Here is a 25,943-nt window from a genome sequence, read left to right as displayed (position 1 = left end):
TACGGAGCCTTAAATATTGGGCATAAGGGATGCTTGCAATCAAGGGGGCGGGATGGGCACTTGCTGCGCTGAGAATGGTATTACCCGCACTAGGTTTGCGATAAAGGTCCGTGTCAATGAGGCCATCCGGGGAGAGGCTGATGTTCAGATCAAGGAATGAAATCATGTGCCTGTCAAACGTGTAAGTAAATTTAAGATTTAGATTGTTATGATCAATGGCTTTCAAAAATAATGAAAGTTCATCTACTGTACCTGTCCATATGATCAACAGATCATCAATGAACCTGTACCAAATTAAAATGTGAGACATCCACTGTTCCATTCTCTCGTCCGAAAAGACCAGCCTCTCCCAGGCACCCAAATATAAATTCGCATAAGAGGGAGCGCAGCAAGTGCCCATAGCTACCCCCTGGACCTGCAAGTATGTTTGTTCCAAAAAGGTAAAATAATTTCTCGTGAGGATGAATCTTAGTAACCGGAGGACAAAGTCCATCAAGGGCCAGGTCTTATAATCCTGTTCCTTGAGGAAAGATTCGGCCATCCGGATGCCCTGGTCGTGCGGGATACTGGAGTATAATGCCTCAATATCAATTGCTACAAGCAGGGCATCCGGAGGGACCTGAATCTCCTCAAGGTGTTTGAGAAGATCGGTGGTGTCCCTGATGTAGGACGGGAGTGCAAGGACATGAGGAAGTAAGAATGAGTCCACAAATTTGCTGGCGTGCTCCGTGAGCGACTCATTGCCAGAGACGATGGGTCTCCCAGGAGGGTGCACCAGGCTCTTGTGCACCTTGGGCAAAGTATAAAAGGTCGGAGTTTTGGGATATTTGGTAGATAGGAAGTTATACGTATCCCTGTCTATGAGGCCCTGAGAAAGGGCCTCAAAACACAGGGACCTATATTCACAAATGAAATCCTCAATGCAACCAGGCTCAATGGGCAGGTACCATTGCCGGTTACACAAGACTTCTAGACACATGGTTTCATACTGGGGAGGAGTCATTACAACTATGTTACCCCCCTTGTCTGATTGTTTTATAAGGATATCTTTATTGTTTTGAAGTGAGGATAGAGCCAGGGCCTGATCTCTAGTGAGGTTTCTAGGGATGGGGGGCAAAGAAGTCGTTTTTAAGTCTCTGGACACCCGTTGAACGAACGTCCAGATGTTGGCATTGTTCGATAGATCAGGAAATTTCTCTGATTTCGGTTTGAAAACCTTTTTTGAAATAATTTCTCAAATTATTTCAAAAAAGGTTTTCAAACCGAAATCAGAGAAATTTCCTGATCTATCGAACAATGCCAACATCTGGACGTTCGTTCAACGGGTGTCCAGAGACTTAAAAACGACTTCTTTGCCCCCCATCCCTAGAAACCTCACTAGAGATCAGGCCCTGGCTCTATCCTCACTTCAAAACAATAAAGATATCCTTATAAAACAATCAGACAAGGGGGGTAACATAGTTGTAATGACTCCTCCCCAGTATGAAACCATGTGTCTAGAAGTCTTGTGTAACCGGCAATGGTACCTGCCCATTGAGCCTGGTTGCATTGAGGATTTCATTTGTGAATATAGGTCCCTGTGTTTTGAGGCCCTTTCTCAGGGCCTCATAGACAGGGATACGTATAACTTCCTATCTACCAAATATCCCAAAACTCCGACCTTTTATACTTTGCCCAAGGTGCACAAGAGCCTGGTGCACCCTCCTGGGAGACCCATCGTCTCTGGCAATGAGTCGCTCACGGAGCACGCCAGCAAATTTGTGGACTCATTCTTACTTCCTCATGTCCTTGCACTCCCGTCCTACATCAGGGACACCACCAATCTTCTCAAACACCTTGAGGAGATTCAGGTCCCTCCGGATGCCCTGCTTGTAGCAATTGATATTGAGGCATTATACTCCAGTATCCCGCACGACCAGGGCATCCGGATGGCCGAATCTTTCCTCAAGGAACAGGATTATAAGACCTGGCCCTTGATGGACTTTGTCCTCCGGTTACTAAGATTCATCCTCACGAGAAATTATTTTACCTTTTTGGAACAAACATACTTGCAGGTCCAGGGGGTAGCTATGGGCACTTGCTGCGCTCCCTCTTATGCGAATTTATATTTGGGTGCCTGGGAGAGGCTGGTCTTTTCGGACGAGAGAATGGAACAGTGGATGTCTCACATTTTAATTTGGTACAGGTTCATTGATGATCTGTTGATCATATGGACAGGTACAGTAGATGAACTTTCATTATTTTTGAAAGCCATTGATCATAACAATCTAAATCTTAAATTTACTTACACGTTTGACAGGCACATGATTTCATTCCTTGATCTGAACATCAGCCTCTCCCCGGATGGCCTCATTGACACGGACCTTTATCGCAAACCTAGTGCGGGTAATACCATTCTCAGCGCAGCAAGTGCCCATCCCGCCCCCTTGATTGCAAGCATCCCTTATGCCCAATATTTAAGGCTCCGTAGGAATTGTTCCATGGAGGCTAAGTTTTATGTCCAGGCTGGCCTGCTCCGTGAGCGACTCCTTGCCAGAGGATATTCTAAGACACTGCTCAGGAAGGCTTACAATAGAGCCATCACCTATTCGAGAGCTGATTTGCTTTACAAAACCACCTCCAAAAAAGATGATAAAAGTGTCAGATTTATTACCACATACTCTGCTCACGATAATGTTTTGCGAAAGATCCTGAAGCGCCACTGGCCGATTCTTACTCAAGACTTTACTCTTCACAAATATCTAAGTGCCAGACCCAGTCTGGTGTTTAGACGATCAATGTCCCTTAGAGACTGTTTAACTAAAAGTCACTATACAAAAGAATCTACCAAGGTGGGTCTCCCAAGGGGTACATACCGCTGTGGTTCTTGTGATAAATGTCCCTGGATAAGGGTCGGTACGGGTATTCGCTTGCCCAGTGGAAAGTGGTTTCAGTCCAGACATCGTGCCGACTGCAACACTCAGGGGGTCATTTACCTCATGAGTTGTTGCTGTGGGGCATTCTATGTCGGCAAGACCATTCGGAAATTGAGCAAGCGTATAGGTGATCATATCTATCACTCTGAGGGAGGTACAATACAAACGAGCGTCACACGTCACATAGCTTTTTGCCACAAGTATGATAACTCCATGGTCTCGTTTTTTGCTTTGGAAGTGATCCCCCAGGATCCCCGTGGGGGAAACTGGGACAAACGGATTCTACAAAGGGAATCGTATTGGATAGAGTCCCTGGAGGCTACCATACCCCCTGGGATCAATGAGGTTCTGACTTACAAACCTTTCTTGGGTTAAAGTGGTCCTTTTCCCCAATGGTCTATTCCTTCTTTTTTTCTCCCCTTTTTTCATATACATTTTATATACATTTTTGGATTGCTCTTGAGCCCGGTCGATGTTAGTTGCTGGACGTCCCTGCCCCTTATTTGCCCACGATTCATCTCTGGACCATCCACCCCCTGTGGCACCGCAGATGTGACTCTGGAGAATGGTGAGTCTGCCAATCACTCTCATTATTGAAAACTTTATATCCTCATTCTTCGAGTTGATGTCTCTCTGGGAGTTTACATCTCCAATTGCTGTAGCAGTTAATACTTAATATTATGATATGTTTTATTTCTTATCATGTCAAATTTCCCGTGTACTGGAGGATCTCAGTTCTCCATAACATGGTATCCTTTTGTAGAAACTATGGGGAACTTATTGTTTCCTATAAGTTTCCTTTATAACAACTATTAACTTTGAGGATTATAACTTTATACTCTACACAAAAATCCATAGGTGTTCTTTTGCCATTATTTTATCTCCTTATCATGTCCATTGTCATATTTGTTTACATGCATGCTATGATCTTTTTTGGCGATCGAAGTGCATCCGGGGCACTATCCATGTATGTGGTTTTTCCTCCTGCCACTGGGTGGCGTGCTCTCCAGACGTCTCAGCGGATGTGTGGTCCTCTCACACACCGCTGGCCGGATGTTTTGTCCGTCCGGCGTTGTTGTGGCCGCTTTCCGGGCTGTCCTTTGCGGCCCGGTCTGAGCGACACTACGCATGCGCCTCTTCGGATGCGCGCGCAGTTGAGGACCTGACCCGCCCACGTTACGCGTGACGTCATGCGCGGCGTGGTGTCGGGTTGAGGGCCATATTAGGGGGATCAAGCGTCTCATTCAGTCACTCAGGAATTGGTGTGTGCGGACATGGCGGTCCCACGCGGGTAAGATACTTAGAACCATATTGGCGTACCTGTTATCAGATGATAGATGGGTTCTCTTTTCACCTTGTAATATGTTGATCTCTCCAATATAGGCTATTTAGATGTCTGTGATGGCTGGCCTTACCCCTCTGATTAAGTAATACAAGTGCAATAGCTCATACCTGGGCTCTATTCAGATCCCCAGTTACCTATCTTTACCAAGAAGGACTTATCCTCCATCTTTGCAGGTAAAGCCCCCCCTTCGCTTATTATTTTTTAATCATTTAACAGAGATATAATACACAGCATTTTGGATCACAGATGCACTACTTGTTTGATTTCCATCCCAACAGATCATTACCCCGCTGGGTATTTTCCAACTTGGCCGCCATGTTTGACACCTCCTGCCCTTAACCTTTTTCATTTTGACTATACAAACGTGTCTATCTCAGACACTGAATAAGGTATATATGTTAGACCTATAAACAGGCTTTTCTTTCTTGTTCACCGGGCGGTGGAAGCTTCCTTAGCTCACCACACTTACATCTCTATCCCACCCCCTATGCCCCTCCACATCCGCGGGTGAGACGTTTTTTCTGGGGAGCTTTCTATCCAATTGGTTTGGTGGTGGATCTCTCTATGGTGACGGCCCTGGATGCCCTTTGATGTTCCATATTAGCATGCACCTCATGTTTTTGATGTTAGACATATATGTATTTGAACTAATAACAATTGTTTGTTTGTCACTGTATCATATAGGCACTGTACATTGACACATTCTTATTCCCCTGAAGAAGCGGTGCATCACTGCCCGCGAAACATGTCGGGATTGGTTTAATGCTCATCATTGGACCTATTTATCTTCATTATCATCATTGCCTTATGTTCAATACATTGTTCTTCTTGTATATGTCAAAATACTTGCATCTATGTTGTATTGTTTGTCTTGTATTTTAAAGATGTTATGTCAATAAATATTTCTAGTTTTTAAACTATGTACTTATTATTTTGAACTACCTGGTACCTTTAAAGTCCCACTAGCCCTCCCATTTTTTCGCATCTTCATCTGTCTTTCCCTTTCTCTTTCCTTCCCCATTTTTTTCCCAGTTCCCTACCCCTTTTTCTTTTTCCCCTTTCCCCCCCCCCCTTCTCTTTTTTTGTTTCCCTTCCCCTATCCCTTTCCTCCCCATATTTTTATCCTTCTTTCCCTCCTTTTCTTTCCTTCCCCCCCCCCTTTCTTTCCCCCTTTTCCCTTCCCCTTTTTCCGTTCCCTCCTTTTTCTTCTCCCTTCCCCTTCTCTTATATGTTTTTTTCTTTCTCATGTTTTCTTACCCCAGCACCTACCTGTACACCTCAGGTTCCAGCTGTGGGTTTCACTCTTTGGGATACCTTTCCCAGTATAGATTTTATACAGATTAGGGATGTGGTACCTTTTGTTTATAACTCTATAAAACAAACACACTTTTTCTATAAATATACTTTACATTTATTGATCTTTTATTGAGCGAGATCCCTATGTAATTTAAATTTATATTCATATTCCACGATATACTAAAAATTTATATTCATATCATATTTATATTAAATTTAATAAAACTTATTTGCATTAAGCACATATATATATTCACCAATTTTAGTCCACTAATTTATCATCTAGTCCATATTAATTCATCACATTCACTAATTGTATTTATCATTTTATTTATATTTCACCTCATAATTCTAATTTAAATATTACTTATATTAATTATTGTTATATATATATATATATATATATATATATATATATACAATTTTTTTTATATATTTTTTACACTAGTACTGCATATAAATATATTCAATATTAGGATCATGAATTGCTATTTTATATTTGCCCGTTATGCATTAAGATGCCAATGTATTTATTTAATTCAAGCCGCTTCCAAATGCCAAAAGTAATCCCCACCACGGAGTTCTCGCAATGTTTTCCTCTCTTTATATGCTGCCTGGCAACAGAGGGCGCTCTATACATGCAGACTTCCTGGTTGGGAGGAGCGAGGGGCGGCGACTACCATATTTAAGGTCCCGAGTTAGTGTGCGGCTCCAGCTCTGAAGACGTCATACGCACTGACGAAACGCGCGTAAGGTGGAACACACACTGCACGTCACTGGAGCCTGGGTGGAACGCAAGCCGGTAGTTACTGCTCTCCACTCGCAGGCACCATTTTGGCTGACGTACCCCCCTATTTTTTATGATTTTATGTACTGTGAACCCCGCAATACTCTATTAAAGAATATTTTAATGGTACTGCACCATTTGGAGCTTTTTTTATTCTTTGCCCTGATTGGACCCTGAGGATCCAGGCCATCCAGGAGAGGGAATCCGGATCGTGTGGGACCACAAAGCCCAGCAGTTACCTCCCTGGCCTAGGTGGCCATAAGGCTCATTAGGTCTTAATACTGTACGGTATCTAAGACCCACAGCTTCTGGTGAGTGTATACCCCCCATTATTCCACACGGTTGACACCACAAGTACCAGCATTCGGACTATTGGAGGACCCAGAACAAAGCACCTGCACTTTCCCTCATTGGCACTCAAGTTTTATCTGCATATTCACCGAAGTCACTTATGCACTTTATACTTTAACTATTTTTTGGCACTATTTTGCACTTTAAGGCACCCATATGGTTTTTATTGTGGTTTTTATTGTGATTTATTCCTTATTTATATATATATATATTCAGATATTAATTTATTTATTTATCCACAATTATCCCTTTACCACGCACATACTTATCAATTCTGTTTATGTTAATTCCTTATATTAATTTGAATCACTCAGCATTTCACTTATTTGTCTACCAATTTTCAACCTAGGCTATTGACAAGCATTCCCGGGTAGTATCAGCAAACGCTATATCAAATCCCAAATATTTTTATACCTTATATCCTATAGCAGCTGCTATCACCACTCCCCTCTCCCCCACGTGTATTTATTTATTTAACTAATCCCCCCCCCCCCCAATTAGGACATCCACAGGCGCGAGGGATATACACCCTTTGGAGTATATTCACTTTTATTAATTGCCAATACTGACACTTCTCTCCTACATGCAAAAATCATAATTTTTTTTTGCTAGAAAATTACTTAGAACCCCCAAATATTAAAAATGTGTTTTTTTTTTTTTTTAGCAGAGACCCTAGGGAATAAAATGATGGTCGTTCCAACTTTTTATGTCCCACAGTATTTGCGCAGCAATTTTTTCAAACGCTTTTTTTTTTTGGGGGGGGGGGGGGGAAATGTTTTATAATTAAAAAAAAAAAAAAAACACTAAAATTAGCCCAGTTTTTTTTTTGGCATAATGTGGAATCTGATGTTACGCCGAGTAGATAGATATCTAACATGTCGCGCTTCAAAATACACATGTGGGCACGACGCACGTTAGCGCTCGCTTCTGCGTGCGAGCACGCGGAGACGGGGGGCTTTAAATTATTTTTTTTAAATGGTTTATTTTACTTTTATTTTTATACTTTGATGCTTTACCTTTACGTTTTTTTTTTTTATCACCTTTTTTCCTATTACAAGGAACGTAAACATCCCTTGTAATAGGAATAGGCATGACAGGTCCTCTTTACAGCGAGATCTAGGGTCTATAAGTCCCCAGATCTTGCCTCTAGCCTGGAAAGCCTAAAATGTAAAAAAAAAAAAAAAAAAAGATCTCGGCTTCCTAGCCGAGGCAATGGCAGTGTTTACACTGCCGAGGCCGGATGTGACGTAATAACGCCTCTGAAGGTCATGGAGAGCTCTATCGTAAACCGCCAGCTGATTCAATCCCTGGCTCACCGATCACACAAGCAGGCTGGTAGAAGCACTGGAGGGCGGCAGGAGGGGGGAGATGTCCCCTTCTACCACCTGTAAAAGAAAGAAGATATCTGAGTGATGTCTGTAGCTGCAGGCGTCATTATGATATCCCCACTCAAAGCCCATTACGTTATATGATGTCGTCGGGCGGGAAGTGGTTAATATGGTTTTAAACTCTTACATATACCCAGTGAAGTGACTGGCCTAAGATGATACACAGAGATTACACAAAGCCTCCACCATACAGCAAGTTGTACCTGTTTATCTGCAATCTTCTCTTCCCTACATCCAGAATTTATAAAGCTTGTCTGATCTGTTAGAAAGTAGGGGGCTGTCCTAACACATTGCAGAGCTCAGTGAGGAGAGCTCTAAGGGACACCCCTCCACACAGCTACAGGAACACAGCTGAGGCTGTCAAACACAGGCTGTGTGCTGAAGCTCCCTCCCCTGTCACCTTTTTTCTGGTGTCAGAAAAACCTGTCAGAAGTGATTCATGCTGACATCAAAGGAACGGGGCAGCAGACAATAATACTTAGTAATCTGGACTGATATAGTTTATACTTTTCGCACTGATTCCGGCAAAGTGTCAAAAGTGTCACTTCGTGTCCGACTGTCCGTGGCAATATCGCAGTCTCGCTATAAGTCACTGATCGCCGCCATTTCTAGTAGACCGGAGTGTATGGAGCGAGCAAGGCCTGGGGGGAGCTTCAACCTGGGGGAGTTCCTGAGGAGGCCGGAGACCATCCTGAGGATCCTCAGCGCTTTCTTTGCGCTGATCGTCTTCGCCTGTATCCTGACGGATGGCTATGTCAATGTGACGGGATCTGAAGACCTATACTGTATCTTCAATCACAACAATGACGCCTGCCACTACGGAGTCAGGATCGGGGTGATCGCCTTTTTCGGCGCGGTTGTCTTCCTGGGATTGGACGCTTACTTCCCGACGCTCAGAAATATCCAGACCCGGAAATACATTGTACTGTCTGACTTGGGCTTTTCAAGCCTGTGGAGCTTTCTTGTGGTTTGTGGGCTTCTGCTTCCTGGCCAATCAGTGGTCTTTGACGGATACGGCACACATATTAACTGGCCATGACAACGCTCGAGCAGCCATTGCCTTCACCTTCTTCTCCATCCTGTCCTGGGTTCCTCTTGCTCTCTTGGCCTACAAGAGATACAAGATTGGAGTGGACGATTTTAACACGAGCTATGTGGACCCGAGCCTGGACACCGCCTCGCCATACTCCAGCTACCCTGACGCAGTCAGCGACAACTACCAGAGGCCGCCCTTCACACAGAGCGCAGAGATGGAAGATGGCTACAAACTGCCAACGTACTGAGCCAGACGCCGCCACATCGGAAGACAACATGGCCGCCCAACCAGGTGGCCTCAGACACAGATTTCTTGCAGGAGCCAACAGATGTTATTCTTACAAAAATTTGCCAAAAATGAATACCTCTTATTGAGGCTTGAGCCGACTTGTGTGTGCCATCTAGAAGCACATTGCTACGTAGTCCAGAGCACTCCGGGGTGCAGTAATCCCTGTGCAACCAATCGCTCCTAATTCTTGCCCATTGGGCTTTTTACATCAGGGCCATGTTCACCTGAGGCAACCAATCAAGTTGATTGGTTTCAGCTGGCATTTTGTACCAGCCAAACTTCTGTTAAGTGAATTCCGATTGGTTGCTCTGGCTTACTGTACCAGCCCTTCTTCGCTCCTTGCACTGTATATTTAATGAGCCCCATATTAACAAGGCCAATTGCTCTTCACCTTCTTACACGCCATAGTTGTCATTCCCTTACAATTTTCTGTTTGAAATCACATGACCTTTTCCGATGTCATGAATAAGTAGATTTTATTTTGATTTTAGTTAAATTTGGGATTGCTCCAGAAGAGATACAAATAGGAGGGGGTCTCTTTTTGTTTGGTTTTTATTTTTGAGCTGGTGGCAGTTTTGCACTTTGTTCATCGGTTCCTTATGTATAGCCATTGTCGTCACCACCGCCATGTCAGCCATTATGTAAGCTTAGCCAATATCCTAGTTCAATCGATTCATTCACTAGTATTATCACTGAGGTGCCTACAACAGCTTGGTGGAGGGGATTGCTTGGCATTTGTTCATTAAAGAGACCTTGTCATGTCTGTCAGGAATAGACAAGGTAATTTGCTCCCCTCTCCAGTGTCCTATGTCTCCTACCTCCCCTCCGTTCTCTGTAATAAAAAAGGTATTATTCTTCTCTCTCTGGTACCCTTAATTCCCTGTAATAGAAGAGGTATTATACTCCCCTCTCTGGTATCGTGTCTTCTACCTCCTCTCCATTCTCTGTAAAAGAAGAGGTATTATACCCCCCTCTCCGGTGTTCCATGTCTCCTACCTCCCCTCCATTTCCTGTAATAGAAGAGGTATTATACTTCCCTCTCCAGTGTCCCATGTCTCCTACCTCCCCTCCATTCCCTGTAATAGAAGAGGTATTATACAGTACTTCCCTCTCCGGTGTCCCATGTCTCCTACCTCCTCTCCATTCCCTGTAATAGAAGAGGTTTATACTTCCCTCTCCAGTGTCCCATGTCTCCTACCTCCCCTCCATTCCCTGTAATAGAAGAGGTATTATACTCCCCTCTTTCCGGTGTCCCGTGTCTCGTACCTCCCCTCCATTCCCTGTAAAAGAAGAGGTATTATACTCCCCTCTCCGGTGACCCTTGTCTCCTACCTCCCCTCCATTCTCTGTAATAGAAGAGGTATTATACCCCCCTGTCCGGTGTCCCATGTCTCCTACCTCGACCCCATTCCCTGTAATAGAAGAGGTATTATACCCCCTTCTCCGGTGTCCTGTGTCTCCTACCTCCCCTCCATTCCCTGTAATAGAATAGGTATTATACTTCCCTCTCCGGTGTCCCATGTCTCCTACCTCCCCTCCATTCCCTGTAATAGAAGAGGTATTATACAGTACTTCCCTCTCCGGTGTCCCATGTCTCCTACCTCCTCTCCATTCCCTGTAATAGAAGAGGTATTATACTTCCCTCTCCGGTGTCCCATGTCTCCTACCTCCCCTCCATTCCCTGTAATAGAAGAGGTATTATACTCCCCTCTCCGGTGTCCCATGTCTCCTACCTCCCCTTCATTCCATGTAATAGAAGAGGTAGTATACTCCCCTCTCTGGTGTCCCATGTCTCCTACCTCCCCTTCATTGCCTGTAATAGAAGAGATATTTTACTCCCCTCTCCGGTGTCCCATGTCTTCTACCTCCCCCCCCATTCCCTGTAATAGAAGATATATTATACTCCGCTCTCCGGTGTCCTGTGTCTCCTACCTCCCCCTATTCCCTGTAATAGAAGAGATATTATACTCCCCTCTCTGGTGTCCTGTGTCCCCTACCTCCCCTCCTGGGTGCATTGCAGGTACATAGGAGGTCATACTTCATGAGCAATGGCCTTTGTCCTTACAGTGCACTCAGGTTTCATCTTTGGAGTCCTGTAGTGACAATAGGGTCGGAGGAAGGAACCACGGCAAGCAATTTAGAATAGCTATCCATCTGTTGAAACAAGTTAATGTAGGAGACACGGGACATTGCAGGGGTGTATGATACTTCTATTATGGGGAGTTTGATTTTGTGTTAAGACCTGACAGGGTCTCTTTAAAAGTTTGCACATGTCGCTGTGGTGATTCAGGAAATTCTCTTCCTAGGCTACACACAACCAGCATTCATTACTACATTTAGGATAGTTGAATACATCATCCACAAGGCTCAAGTGACTAGTGTCTCTAGGTGGCAAGTGAGATTTTCTCCATAGTGGGGACATATGCTGCAATAAAAACCCAACAAGAGGTTTCTCTCCCAAACCAGGAAATGTTTTGGCTGGGGTTCCACTTAATTTTTTTTCGATTTTATTTTTTTAATGCATTTCTTAGCTTTGTCCTGGTGATTTTTAGCCACAATTTCAGGAACTGATACTGCTGATCGTTGTACATTGAATAGTCTGTTGCCCTATGTTTTTGCAATAAACGTTAGTAAATTGGGGTTTAGTTATTGGAGAGCGGTGAATTGTTGCTGTCGATGTTTAGCTTTCTGTAGAATTTCAGAAAACCAAAGCAATGGGTGGAGTCTATGGCGACACTGCCGCTCCCTTCTGACCTCCATAGAACCACTGGCTCTACTTGATGCCAAACTGATACTAGGCTGAAGCCTCCCTGAGCTCTCCGTGAGCCAGGGCTGATCCTCTGATCCGACTCTGGGGGGCGCCGTGTATAAACGGCCGTCTGGTTGCTGTTTCAGGGGTGTGAATGGATAGAGATGATTGTAAATCTGGTTTCGGGGATTGAGAAATGGATCATGCATTTTTCCTGCATGTCACATTGCACTGGTTTAAATGTCAATAAAGAATTTTGTTCACCCCAAAAAAAATAAATAAATAAATAAATAAAAATTCCAGTATATATCAGATAGTTTGTAGATGCTATAACGTTTGCGTAAACCTATCAATATACGCTTATTGGGGTTTTTTTTTTTTTTTTTACCAAAAATATGTAGCAGGGGTTAAAGTGTATATTAAGCCAAACAATTCCAGTTTTGAATAGATTGGGGAAGATTTAAAAACTCCTGTTGGGTTTATACTGCCAGTTAAAAAGATTTCCTTTTACTTCCTGTCCTGCTGGCAACTGTGACCCCAAACAGGAAGTGAGGAAAAGATCTTCAGCAGGGACCCAGACAGAAATAAAAATCTAAAACAAATATAAATGAGGTGTTGGGTCTAATCAGTAGCTTATGGTCAAGGCACAATGGCTCCGGTGAGGCCACCCTAATAAAAATAAATAAATAAAAAAAGAGTAATGAATAGCATACAACTAAAATGAAATGATCCACCTGGATTATCTAATGTGCCATTCTTAAAATATACCAGCTTCAATGGTGTAGTCATATCTTAGCAAATAAGAATCAGAGGGTCAGCGGCTATAAATAAGTACCTGTCTCACTTCGGGTGAAGCTCTACTACAAAGTTCCCATGATTATCATCAGCCGCTGTCACACTTATTCACATGTGATAATACTTTTCTCTTCCACTGCTCCTCTATTCATAGTAAGGATTTCCATGTGTACAACTCTGTCTTCGGTAATAGGCAAGAGACATCATTGACTGCCATTTATAACCTTGGTCTATTTTCTAGTACAAGGTTTCTCAACCAGGGTTCTATGGAACTCTAGGGTTCCTCCAGAGGTTGCTAGGGGTTCCTTGAGCAATTTTGCCTCTCAGATAAGTTCCCACTGACACCATTTTTCTTTTTTGCTATCTGCAAGAGAGTAATTCCTTCCAGTGACCACAAGTGTAAGGAATGTTCCCCTCACTGGTCATCTCACTAATGTATCATTAGTTGTAGGTCTAGTATTTTTCCTTGAGACCAGAAAATTATGTCAAGGGTTCCTCTGTGTTGAAAAGGTTAAAAAAGGCTGTTCTAGTACCATTTTATTATAGATCCTAGGGTACATTGAAGCAACTAACATCCATGGTATCACGTTTACACTTTGCAAGCTCATTGGAAATAGCCATTTTAATACTTACATATTCTTAGCTTAGCTTAGATTGTAGCCATATTAGTGCACTTGCAGTAAATGAGTTTTAAAGCAAGACCACACTGACCTCTGTAGCTGCCGGCAGTGTGGAACAACTCATCCTTTAATTTCCCAGCTGAAGCATGGATGTTGTTGCTGGGTTCCCCAGCAGCTCTACTTACCCTCTCAGAAGTAACTTGTCAACTCAGCTACCCCTCCCTGCAGTGACTCAGCATTTCAGCTACCCCTGCTTTCGAATCTCAGCAGTGACTCAGAAGTTCAGCTCACCCTGGTAGTCCCATTTGTAATTTGGTAGCTTAGGTTCTCTATGCTCCACTTCCTAGCAATGACTCAGTTTCCCCCTAGCCATGACTTGGCAGCTCAGCTCAACCTACTCCTAACTCCTAGCAGTAAATCAGCAGTTCAGCTTTACCTGCTCCCATTCCTAGAAGTGACTCGGCAGCTCAGCTCCACCTATGTTGTACTTCCACTCCCAGCTACAGACTCTTTACAGTCACCTCCTGTCTACATGCGCTCCAGCAATGGTTGCATGCCATTTCTCAGGATGGGTTTCATGATGGTGAAAATGGTGGACCATGTCAGTGTAGCGGGTGCCACTCTGCCACCCGCAGGCTCTGCACCTCCCGCTGGCCACTGCAGGACTTTACACACTGACAGGCTTGCCAGGACACAAAGCCTGTCAGCTACTGCATGGGAATGTGCCCCCTGCCTCTCCTCTTCACTAATGCAATGGATACGGCACTTGCAGAAAGTTTGGCCACCCGTTCTGTGCCCTCCCCTGCTTTCCTATTGGCAGGGGAAGAGAGACAATAAAGAGAGCTGCAGGAGCAGCAAAGTATTTTGGGATATGTAGTCTCCATAAACAATGGCCCCATAGCCTTCTATGGGGGCAGAATTATCCACCCCAGCAGGCTCACAGGCAAGAGGAGGACTGGGACAGAAAAATGCTGCCGGGGAGCTGGGAGAGACACCACGAGGCGAGGTGAGGAGAGACCAGACCCAGGGGAAGAGGTGCCACCATCCTGAGTCAGTGTGACAGTCCTTCCACAGCCCCAAGAGTCAGTTGGTCGCAGACATCCCTCCAGAGAGGGACGCCAGGGGCATCTCCAGGTGTTCTTGAGGACGTGAGGCGTTCCAGTTGCCAGGTAGCCGGTCGGGGTACCTGAAGAACCTGCCTGATATAGGACACTTCGCTTAGGCCTTGGTGGGTGGGCACTTACCTATTTTACAGAGATACAGAGACACTGCATGCACACAATGTTGCCTACCTACACTAAAAGAACCCTATGCTGCACCCATCCTCTGACAGGCAGTCAAAGTGTTCTTTCTTCTCCAGGAGTTACGCAGTACACTTTGCATCAGTCCTATCAAACAGGATTTCTAAGTGCACCAACTAAAGTGGCTAGCTGAAGATTCAAGGCCTTCTTCCATGGGACTGAAGTTATTGGTGCGATACAGGCATACACACACATGCCCTGGGCTTCCTATATGTAGAACATGAGTGGGGTAGTCTGACTTGCAAGGTACGCTTTTGACCAGTGTATTAGGGGCAGTGTATATGGGTTTGTGGGCCTGTGGTGTTAGGGGACAGAAGGGAGAGGTCTGACATAAGAGAGGGTAATTTCTCTGCTCTCCTCCTGACTGGACTTACATAGTTACATAGTTACATAGTTAGTAAGGTTGAAAAAAGACATCAGTCCATCCAGTTCAACCTATGCATCCAGTTCAACCTATGAATGTGTGTGTGTGTTTGCTTTTAATCGTACATTGTATACCCCTGTATGTTGTGGTCTTTAAGGTGTCCATCTACTAGTTTTTTGAAACTATCGATGCTCCCTGCTGATACGACTGCTTGTGGAAGAGAATTCCACATCCTTACTGCTCTTACAGTGAAGAACCCCTTACGCACTTTAAGGTTAAACCGCCTTTCCTCTAGTTTTAGTGAGTGGCCACGTGTCTTATTGTACCTCCTTTCTCTGAATAGTTTGTTCCTTATGCTCGGGTCACCAGTACAGTATTTGTACATTGATATCATATCCCCCCTCAATCGTCTTTTCTCCAGAGAGAAAAGGTTCAGTGCTTGTAGTCTTTCCTCATAGCTGATGTCCTCCATTCCCCTAATTATTTTTGTTGCCCTTCTCTGGACTTTCTCCAGTTCCAGCACATCCTTCCTGAGGACCGATGCCCAGAACTGGACAGCATACTCCAGATGTGGCCGGACCAGAGTCTTGTAGAGTGGGAGAATAATCTCTTTATTTCTGGAGTGAATCCCCTTTTTTATACATCCCAGTATTCTGTTGGCTTTGCTTGCGGCGGCTTGGCATTGCATGCCACTGCCAAGCTTGTTGTCTACCAGTACCCCCAAGTCCTTTTCCATCCTAGACTCACCCAGAGGTTCCCCCCCTAGTGAGTAGCTTGCTTTCTGGTTTCTGGCACCCAGGTGCATTACTTTACATTTTTCAACATTAAACCTCATCTGCCATGTAGTTGCCCACCCCGTTATTTTGTTCAGGTCTGCTTGCAAGGTTTCCACATCCTGCATAGAAGATATTGGCATGCCTAATTTAGTATCATCTGCAAATACTGAGATTGTACTAGATATCCCCTCCTCTAGATCATTTATGAATAAATTAAACAGGATTGGTCCCAGGACAGAACCCTGGGGGACCCCACTTTCCACACCCGCCCAATCCGAGTACTCCCCATTAATCACCACCCTCTGTACTCTCCCCTGGAGCCAGTTCTCTATCCAGGTACTCACCTTATGGTCCATACCTACCTTCCTTAGTTTGTACAGTAATCGTTTGTGGGGAACGGTGTCAAAGGCCTTTGCAAAGTCCAGATACACCACATCCACAGGCTTACCTTTATCTAGGTGGCTGCTCACTTCATCGTAGAAGGTTAATAGATTGGTTTGGCAAGAACGATTTTTCATGAATCCATGCTGATTACTACTTATAATACCGTTTTCATTACTAAAGTCTTGTATGTGGTCCCTTAACATCCCCTCCAAAATTTTGCAGACTACTGATGTTAGGCTGACCGGCCTATAGTTACCCGGGATATATCTCGGCCCCTTCTTAAATATTGGTACCACGTTGGCTTTTTTCCAATCAGCTGGCACCATACCCGTCTGTAAACTATCCTTAAAGATCAAGAATAATGGTCTGGCAATCACCTGGCTGAGCTCATTAAGAACCCTCGGGTGCAAGCCATCCGGTCCCGGGGATTTATTTATGTTAAGTTTCTCTAGTTTAGCTCTAAGTCTATCTTCTGTTAACCATGGCGGCACTTTCTGAGGTGTATTTTTGGCCTTACAAGCTGGGTTCGTGTAGCCCCCCGATTCTTTTGTGAAGACTGAAGAGAAGAAATTATTTAACACTTCCGCCTTTTCTCTGTCCTCAGTGGCCATATTTCCCTTATCATCTTTTACGGGGCCAATGTGTTCTGGCCTCGCTTTCTTACTGTTTATATACTTAAAGAACTTCTTAGGGTTCTTTTTACTCTCCTCCGCTATATGTCTCTCGTGTTCTATTTTAGCCGCCCTGATTTCGTCTTTACATTTCTTATTACACTCTTTGTAATGCTTAAATGCTGCCAATGACCCCTCAGTCTTGTATTTTTTGAAGGCCTTTTCTTTAGCACTAATATACATTTTTATGTTGGAGTTTAGCCATCCAGGGTTTATTTTTGCTCTTTTAAATTTATTTCCCTTTGGAATGCACTGGCCAATCCCCCTGTTTAGTATGCTCTTGAAGCACTCCCATTTTTCCTCCGTGTTCTTTGTTTCCAGGGTTCTATCCCAATTGATATTTTCTAGCAGCGAGCGCAGATTTGGGAAATTGGCTCTTTTGAAATTCAGTGTCCTTATATTACCCCTCAGCTTCCTATTACTGTAATTAATACTGAAACTTATTGACCTATGGTCACTGTTTCCTAAGTTGTCCCGTATTTCTATATCCGAGATCAGGTCTGTATCGTTGGTAATCAGTAGGTCAAGTACCGCATTGTTTCTTGTCGGTGCATTCACCATCTGACCCATAAAATTGTCCTGCAAAACATTTAGGAACTGCCTAGCCTTGGCTGAGTGCGCGGTTCCTTCTGCCCAGTCTATATCTGGATAATTAAAGTCCCCCATTATAATGACATTTCCCATCCTTGCTGCCAATCCTATCTGTAAAAGGAGGGCCGCCTCACCCTCCTCCCTCTGGTTGGGGGGTCTATAGCATACGCCCAATATTAACTTCCCCGCCGTGCCATCCCTTTGAAGCTCTACCCATAGGGATTCTGCCTCATCCATAGCTCCATTATTAATATCATCCCTCATATTTACCTGTATGCTGTTCTTAATATACAGACATACCCCTCCCCCTTTTTTACCTTCTCTATCTCTGCGATAAAGGGAATACCCCTGAATGGTCGCCATCCAGTCATGGGAGCTGTCAAACCAAGTCTCAGTTATCCCCACAAAATCTAAGTCCTCCTCAAACATCAGCAGCTCCAGCTCTCCCATCTTGTTGGCCATAGAGCCCAATGAGTGGTGACCAGTCGGTTGCAGAGTTTACATTGGGTTCTATCCCTTTTAGCCAAGAGCAAAAAGCTAATGCTGATGTGGGCAAAGGATCACCACAACTGGAAAATTTGAGCTTGGTGTGATGAATCTCCATTCCTGGTGAGGCACACAGATGGTAGGAAAGGCACTGGATCTGAATCCAATAGAACACATTTGAGATGTGGTAGAACAGAAGTCTCCTGTGATGAATATGCAGCTGACTGTGTGCAATACTGTCAACATGGACCATAATCTCTAAGGAACATTTGTGAAATGAGGAAATTAATGCCATGTGGAATTGAGACTGTATAGAGAGGAAAGGGAGACTTGATGTTGAATTGGTCTTCCTAATCAAGCGCTCAATGAGTCGTGGCATAGTCAAGATATGCTGTTTCACTCGGTTGCCTAGACCAAAATATTTTAAGAGGCACTTGGAACTTTCAACATGGTGATGTTACAACCATAGGTGGAATATGTTTAAAGGCTAAATTCACAGATTCCACAAAATAACCAATATAGTCAAGGGGCTGCAGTAGATATTAAAAAACTGTGCAGCTTTGTAAATGGTTCATTATTTCTGTTGTCATACCATTGGGTCGTTTGGACCCACTGGAAGCTTGGCCGGGGGGGTCAGAGCCCCCCCCCCAAATCAACCCCCCTATGTTGAGGGCATGTGGCTTGGTATAGTTCTGGAGGGGGGAGGCTCACACTTGTCATCCCACGTTTCCTGACCTGCCCAGGTGCATGCTCGGATAAGGGTCTGGCATTGATTTTGGGTGATGACCCCACGCTGTTTTTTTTTTTTTATTTTGGCGTGGGGTTCCCCTCAAAATCCATACCAGATCCGAAAGGCCAGCATTGTTTTGTTTACATTTCATCTGTCAGTTGGGAAGCCCACTGACAGCTGATAAGTCATCGGTTGTTAAGGATGCAGCGACAGGCTTCCTGGCCTACTGCTTAACAACCAGCTATTATTCACACAGAATTCAAATCATTTGATCATTTTTTGACTGATCGGAATTCTAATCGTTCTGAAAATTTGGAATTTGTTAGAAACTAATAAACAAAACTAATTTTAATGAATTTCAACAAAATTCATTACTATTCATTAGTATTTCATTTGGATACATCTAAATTTCAGAATAACCAAAAATTAATCTGAATTTGTATTCGGACTGAAATGAATGTCTAGTTCCTGTTTCCTGTCTGCAGTTAAGCAGCAAGGCCCATGCAGACTGGGCACTGTCTGTCTGTTCTGTAGGACTATATACAGAATTTCTAACACCTAACAGCAGTTGTTGGAAGCTTTAACGACAAGATCAATCTACTCCCTTAGAGTTGAGGATCTTTGTTCATGTGGTTGGGTACCTTCTGAAATGAAGGAAGGGGACTAATGCTTGTTACAAGCTATCTGTTTACTTTCTCCACTCGAGCTATCGTGGCTAAGTTGCATATGATTGGTTTCAGTTTTTCCATGATGTTAATTTTTCATTATACAGAATTTAATAAATTTAAAGTTGTGTAATAGTTTTAATAGGTCATTCCAAGACCAATAATAAAAGACAGCGGCAAATAAACATCCACAAATTAATCTTATGCTTTTTGAAAATTGTTTCCAATTTAAAATAACGCTTATTTGTGGTTTATGCACTGCGCACATTGCCATGTTTTTCTTATTGTAGGGAATGACAACAATGTGATTGACCCACTAGCCATTCAGAACCTGCTAACATATGATTTGTTTTCTCTACTAAATGCCCTACAAATGTAGTCAATAACACTACAAAACAAACTACATATGCACGGCAGATGTTTTACTCATGAGCTTTTCCTTAATTTTTAACAATGCCAACAAAACCCATTGTTTTTCTTCTTTGGAGCTAAACCCCATCCAAGAATTTAATGGAGGAATCCAAATATATTTAAATCCCAATCTTTTTCTAATGTCACTCATACAGCCTTTCAGACCTAAATGTGATAAAAATCTATATTAATTCTAAACAATTCTCTGGATCTCATTGTCTTGAAGAACAGCTGGGGAAAACAATTTTACAGAAGCATTATTTTAAATTATAATATACAATATGGCCTGAAATGTACTTTAATGTGGAATGACAGATTTTTTTTTTCTATTGTTGTCAGACTCAAGTTTTCATCAAGTCTAAATCTTTAAATAAATATAAAAAGAGTTCCAACATAACATTTAACCTTTAATGCTATATATATAGAGAGAGAGTAATAACTTTTAAACATTTTTCACAAATAACAATTCTACTTAAAATGATTAGTTATTATAATTGTTATTAATAATGGCTGAAGAGTCAAGTGATAAAATACCATTTGCTACTGCTCCAGTAAAAATCACTTTTACATTACCATTCCAGTCTATGGCAGTCATAAGAAAAAGATCATCTTAGTTTAGCTATGAAGGTGAGATACAGGTAGACCAAACTTTCTCAACCTTTTTAACACGGTGGAACCCTTGAAATAAATTTCCGGTCTCTGGGAACTCCTGCTAAAAATGACTATATCTACAACTCATTAAACATTAGTGTGATGGTCATCAGGAGGAATTACTCCCTTGCAGATAGAAACAAAATGAATGGTGTCAGTGGGAACTTGTCTGAGAGGCAGAAATTGATCATTGCTCAAGGAACCCCCTAGCAACCTCTGGAGGAACCCTAGTTGAGAACTGCTGGTGTAGAGGGTTCTTTTTACAAATTTCTGACCTAAGAAGCTTGTTGTTCCTGAAGCATTGGATTAATGGCAGATGGGCATTTTAAAAAGTCTTTCAAACTTGTCAGTAGGGATGAGCTTCGAGTTCGAGTCGAACTTAAGTTTCGTGTTCGTGTGTTCTCTGAACACAAACAAAGGAAGTTGAAAGGCCTTCAGCTGTTCGGAATTAGGAAGTTAAGGCCTCTATAATTTGTCCAAAGGAAGTCTATTGATTGCTGCCTCCTGACGCTGTGTGGGCATTGGGAGAGGAGGACAGTCAGATGTGTGCCCCCTGAAAGCTGTGTGAGCATGGGGAAGACCTCCTGAAGCGATGTGCGCTGAGGAGGGTAACAAGTGTGAAGACTACTCGAGGTGAGGTCTTGGATCGTTTCTATGTGAAAAGAAACCAATGGACATTTCCTGTGTGAAGGGGAAATTAATTATGACTGAAGACGACTCAAGGTGAGGTCTTGGACTATTTCTATGTGGAAAGAAATAAATGCACTGTTTGCTATGTGAAGAGACAAGCAAAGGAATGGTTGCTATGTGAAGAGTGTGAAGAGACAAACAAAGGGATGTTTTCTATGTGAAAGGAAAGTCCAATGAACATGTGCTGTGAGAAGAGAAAAAATATGGACTATTGAGTGTCTGCTGTAGGATCAGCAAAGTTTGCCCAACAGTAGGTTGGAGACAGACTCCGTAGGTAGGTTCCTGTATGTGAGAAGGTAGCCGCCCACAGTGACAAGGATTTATTTTATTTATGTTTATTTTGAATTATGCTGTTTTTGAAGCTTGCACTTGTGTGAAGAAAATTGCAAGAATAAAACCTTACACTGTTGTTTTCAACCACTTCTGGGCTATCTCCCTGTGTAACGAACCCCCCCCCCAAGGGGTCATCCACGCCCGCCACCGAGCTAAAACCCCACATATGGTGGAGGTATGCATTGGGCAGAAGCAGAGATCCCTGCAAAGAAGTGCATATGTTCTATGAACTTTGTCTGGTGCATGAGATTGCACAATCTGTGTGTGCAGGAGAGGAGATCCTGAAAGAAAAAAAAACCTACTTGTTTTAAAGAGACAGTGGTCTCAAAATTTTTGATGAACTTTGTCTGGTGCATGAGACTGCACAAACTGTGTGTGCAGGAAAGGAGATCCTGCAAGAGAGAGAAAAGCTACTGGCTTTAAAGAGACAGTGGTCTCAAAATTTTTTTGCTGGACTGTGAAAAATTTATTGTGGAGTTATTGAAGATGGGGCGATCAAAACGCCTAAAAGATGAAAAGATAGCTGAAATGAGAGACCGGATTCTATGGATGGAGGGGATGTTACCGCCTGAACGAGCCCCATCCATGCCTGAACAGAATCCGCTAAAGAGAAAGGTTGTTGTCCCTAGCAACACTGAGGAAAATGTGGATTTTCAGCGGAGCTTTGCAGCTCAACAAAAGGCTCACCAAGAGAGCATGGCAGGCTGGAAACAGAGACGTCAGCAGCCAATGGAGGCCATCGGTTTGGAGGAAATCGAGTATGTGTGCAGGGCTGAGCTGGATGCCTTGCAATGGAAAATGGAAGAAAAGGAACACGCCCTGGAGTTGCTTAGGATGGAGCATAGAAACTTGCAGGCTCAAGTGTTACAGTGGGAAGAATCCACTGCTCTTCTTTTTTCCGAGTTCCAAAAACGTAGAGAGACTATATTGGAGAAAGATACCATCCTCATGGAAAAGGAAATTGAAATTCAGACTTTGCAGAAGCAAAGTATGTGTGATATGTTGGAGTTGCGTAATCGGCTGAAAAAAAGTCTTCAGTCTTTGGAAGCTACAAAAATAGACCTGCAGGATGCGCATGAACAGAATGTCGCTCTGAAAACGACATTGTCTCTCAGCGACAAGGAGAAAAGAGAGAGAGAGGCTAAATTACTGAGTACTGTGTATGAGCTCACCACTTTGAGCAATGTGGTAGATGAATTGCGTACGGACTGTGAAAGTTGGAAAGATGAAGCCCAACGTGTCCAGCAGCAGTTAAAGGAGAAAGAAGCCTGGGTGGCAGAATTACAGTCTCATTCCCAGAAGCCAGCCAATGAGGTGAAGGCTCTTATGCAGGGAAAAGGAGATTCTAAACACAAGAGAAAAAAAGTAGAGGCACAGCTGCAGGAATCGCAAGTCAAGGTGTCAGAAGGTGACCGATTGTGTGCTAAGCTGTCCGAGAAGGCAAACCGACTGCAGGTTGAGTTGAACAATGTCACAAATCAGCTTTCTCAAGCAGACAGCAAATCTAGAGAAATTGCCAAAGATTTCTCTATCTTGGAATCGCAGCTGCAAGACACGCAGGAACTCTTACAGGAAGAGAGGTGTCAAAGGCTTGAGTTTGAGCACAAAACCCAAACAAATGGAAGATGAGAAAAATGGCTTCCTGGAACTATTAAAAAAGGAGGAGGAAGCAAAGAAAAACCTATCGGAGCAAGTCGCAATACTGCAAGCTCAGATAGCGGATATGAAAAAACGCATGGAAGAAAGCGTTGGTTCATTAGAAAATGTTGAAAATGTGAAAAAGAGGTTTGATCAGATGCTTGGTGAGGAGAAGACTGTGTCTGCAAAATATGCAGAAGAACGCGACCGTGCAGAAGCGGAAGCGTGTGATAAAGAGAGCAAAGCCCTGTTCTTGGCTCGCTCCTTGGAGGAAGCTCTAGAGCAGGGGTGGGGAACCTTTTTTCTGCCAAGGGCCATTTGGGTATTTATAAAATCATTCGGGGGCCGTACAAAATGATCAACTTAAAAATGTGCCTTTTATATTTGGTCAAAAATGTAATTAACTCACCCCTAATGTGATGGCTGCAACTACTTCTCCTTGGTGAGGTGTGTGATGTTAGCTGGTATTGATGATGTTGCTACTCACAACTGGTTTTCCAGGTTTGCGTCAGTCAGTCTGGAATGCAGTCGACTTTATGGTGGTAAGCTTTGAAAAGAACTGCTGGCGGGTAATGCTGGTGGGTATAGCTGGCTGGTACTGCTGGTGGGTACAGCTGGCTTGTACTGTGGGTAGTGCTGGCTGGTACTGCTGGCTCAGGCTGGTACTGCTGTGGATATTGCTGATTCAGGCTGGTACTGTGCTGTAGGTACTGCCTTGGATACTGCTGGCTAAGGCTGGTACTGTGCTGTGGGTACTGCTGGCTGGTATTGCTGTGGGTACTGCTGGCTGGTACTGTTCTGTAGGTACTGCTGGCTGGTACTGTTGTGGGTACTGCTGACTCTGGCTGGTACTGTTGTGGGTACTGCTGACTCTGGCTGGTACTGCTGTGGGTACTGCTGGCTCTGGCTGGTACTGCTGTGGGTACTACTGGCTCTGGCTGGTACTGCTGTGAGTACTGCTGGCTCTGGCTGGTACTGCTGTGACTACTGCTGGCTCTGGCTGGTACTGCTGGTTCTGGCTGGTACTGCTGTGTGTTATGCTGGCTAGCAGCAGCGCCGCACTGGAGGGGAGGAAGAGGCGTTGTTTCCTGTATTGGTCACAGGCGGAGTGCATTTGATATCACTCCGCCTGTGACGTACTCAGACTGTCAGAACAGAGTCGGAACTATACAGGAAGCATTGGCTCCGTTCTGACAGATCAGCTGAGAGACACAGACTCCGCTGCACGGGGGGCCAGACCAAATGACTTAGAGGGCCGCATACGGCCCCCGGGACGTAGGTTCCCCACCCCTGCTCTAGAGTGTAAGGTTGAACTAGAAAGAGTTAACAAACAGCTGTGTACAGAAATGGAAGATTTGGTCAGCTCCAAGGATGATGTTGGGAAAAGTGTTCAGGAGCTAGAAAAGTCTAAGCGAGCCTTAGAACAGCAAGTGGAAGAAATGAAGATTCAGTTGGAAGAACTTGAAGAGGATCTGTCCCAAAGAGGGGATAGTGTGCCTGATGCAGTTTATAAAAGGATCAGTGTTTTGGGGTCTGTCCTGAGTGAGCATCAGAAATTTGATGACAGGTTGTTTGAAGCACCCCTCTGGATTAAACAGTTCCTTCAAAAACGTCAAGCCCTGGAAAATGTATCATTAGAACTTCAGCAAACAAGGGAGCTGTGTAAGAAATGTGATGATTTCTAGGTTCAAGCTGAAAACCTAGTGGAGAAAACTAAAGCAAGTGATATAAAGCTTGGAGAAAAAAGCAAACACCACCTAGTGGAGAAAACTAAGGCTGTTGGTGAAAACGTGAAGTAAATGAATAAGTGTCTTTCAGGGAATATTTCCAAAATGGAACTGGTGAAAGACAGGTGGCAGAAGTTTGATCGTGATCTTGAGATGCATTCCATGTGGAGTTCAGATAGAGAAAAGGAACTAGGTGACCTTGAGCGGTCAAATAGTTGAGCAGAGATGCAATTCAACCAAAGCAAGGAAATACTAAAGGAGCTACAAGGGAAAAGTAATGCAATTGCAGAAAGCGCATTGAAGAAACCTGTAATAGACTGTGTTGTTGCTTTTGACCCATATGTTGGTGGAAGGAAAGTTGATGATGTCGCTGGAAAAATGAACAGGGGTCACTTTGAAGAAATGGGTGACAGCCTGTTGTCGCAAATGGAAGGCCTTCTGCACAGCATCTTAGAGCAAGCCAAGCTCAAGAAGGCATTTCTTGGAACAAAGCCAAGTGAAGCAGAGGTTCTCAAAGTGTTGTGGAAATCATTTGTTGATTGCAGAGAGAGGCGTCTCAAGAATGTTGAAGACTTTAAGACTAGCACAATTGAGTTGCCTATGGATCATGGTCCTCCTTGGTGGTTAGGACAGATGGTTATGCAGGACAAACCGGAGAAGGAGCAAAATGATGCCAAAAATGCAGTTGAAGAATGTGTATATGAGATGAGGGACAAGTTGTCTGACATTTATGAGAAATCTGTCAATGAAGATGACAGAAACAGTTTCATCCTGAAGCTTGAAGATACAGAGAATTGGCTATATGAAGATGGAGAGGATCAGCCAAAACAAGTGTATACAGACAAGCTAACGGACTTAAAGAGCCACCCCTACAAGCATTTCAACAAAGGTTAGCAGTTGTTAATGAACCGGGGAGGGAAATAAATTCATATCAGCATGAAAGACAGTGGCTGAA

At 43.7% G+C, this 25,943-nt stretch overlaps 1 pseudogene across 1 annotated transcript; it reads left to right on the top strand.

The window, feature by feature from the left end:
- Positions 1–1,466: 1,466 nt before the first annotated feature.
- On the top strand, positions 1,467–9,423 carry LOC309560598 (putative synaptogyrin-2 like protein; annotated as a pseudogene). The gene is made up of 2 exons: positions 1,467–1,850; positions 8,698–9,423. The product of its transcript is annotated as a putative synaptogyrin-2 like protein (transcript).
- Positions 9,424–25,943: the final 16,520 nt, after the last annotated feature.

Source organism: Pelophylax lessonae (genome assembly GCF_965119305.1).
Source record: "Pelophylax lessonae genome assembly, chromosome: 7".
Classification (NCBI taxonomy): domain Eukaryota; kingdom Metazoa; phylum Chordata; class Amphibia; order Anura; family Ranidae; genus Pelophylax; species Pelophylax lessonae.
This window is presented reverse-complemented; position numbering and strand designations above follow the sequence as displayed.